The sequence below is a fragment of the Pseudochaenichthys georgianus genome, chromosome 16 (genome assembly GCF_902827115.2).
Source record: "Pseudochaenichthys georgianus chromosome 16, fPseGeo1.2, whole genome shotgun sequence".
Lineage (NCBI taxonomy): Eukaryota > Metazoa > Chordata > Actinopteri > Perciformes > Channichthyidae > Pseudochaenichthys > Pseudochaenichthys georgianus.
In genome coordinates, this window is record NC_047518.2 from 18,008,071 (window position 1) to 18,009,287 (window position 1,217).

Sequence of the window (1,217 nt, forward strand, 5' to 3'; positions counted from 1 at the left end):
GGGTGGTGGTGGGGCAGCAAGCAGCAGCGACGTAGAGGTAGCTGCAGCAATAGCAGCAGCAAGCAATGCATGGAGAGAGATCTGGCAGGTTAAATAGAGCGGCATATTAAGGAGACTCTGTTTGGTTGGTTGTAGAGTGGCAAGGGGGCGTTATGTATGAATGCAGCATAAGTGCTCGAGTTGACTGCCTGAACTAGCTCGCAGGCTTCGCCCATTTCAGTGCGTATATGAAGAGCATGGCAAAAGCTGTCGCAACCCAGGGCAAGGCGCTGAGGACGTCTGTTCCTTCGATGAGAACCTTGACGTCTTTGGGTCGATGAAACTGATCCTCTTTCCCAGTGACAAAGGTTTCCATTGTTGCCTGCCTCAGCGTCCTGCATATCATGCAAAAAAAAGGGGAATGGATGAGGACCACAGAGTGTAGTTCAACAGGCCTGAGGCGCAAATGTTTCCCCAAGTTTGCAGCTACCTTTTAGAGTGGATAGATGAAAAGGAAAGTTCTCAGTTCAGTCGGCCCAAGGCTCAAGAGGTCATCACAAATGACTATCTTTCTAACCAAGCAGTTATTTGCATGCAGTACAAATATGTTTTCTTTTATGAACAAACTTCTTGTGAGTGAGAGGTCTTACCTGGAATTCTTTGATGAGATGGTCAACAGGTTCACCCAGGAAGATCATTAGAGATTTGAGGATGCATTCTCTTCTGATGGCGATGTCCACAGTCTGAGTAAGAACAGAGAGATATATATAATAAATCAAATGCAAAAAAAGGACGATTCAGCCACTGATCCCACAGATAAAAAACTCATTCATAGATACCTCATCCAAAACCTGCAAGATCCCGGTGGTCTTCTGTTTCACAACTCCTCCCCTGCTCCTGATGACCTGCGGCAGTTTGGTGGAGTGTTTGTCCAACTGCGCCAAGAACTTTGTCTCCAATGGAAATGTTGTTATGCGCATGAACTCTGAAAATATAAGCAGTATAGAAAACAAAAAATACTGAGAATTTATAATACACATATTTTTTATAAAGAGCCAACGGTTTGATTAAAAGTACTCCAAGTCAGCTTGTATGAATGTAACATTTAAATGAATTAATCCACATATTGAAAACCACCACCAAATAAAGACACTAAGAGTAATAGATGTAAAGCTTATATTGTGATATATATTCAAAAATAAACGTCAACATATTTGCCTTGGCTGTCTATAGTTGTT

At 42.4% G+C, this 1,217-nt stretch overlaps 1 long non-coding RNA gene across 1 annotated transcript; it reads right to left on the bottom strand.

Moving 5' to 3' along the window:
• Nucleotides 1–285: 285 nt before the first annotated feature.
• LOC139435484 (uncharacterized) lies at nt 286–958 on the bottom strand. The gene is made up of 3 exons (XR_011644723.1): nt 819–958; nt 630–722; nt 286–374 (listed from the first exon to the last, which is right to left on the bottom strand). It is a non-coding gene; the product is annotated as an uncharacterized lncRNA (long non-coding RNA).
• Between the last annotated feature and the right edge of the window lie 259 nt (nt 959–1,217).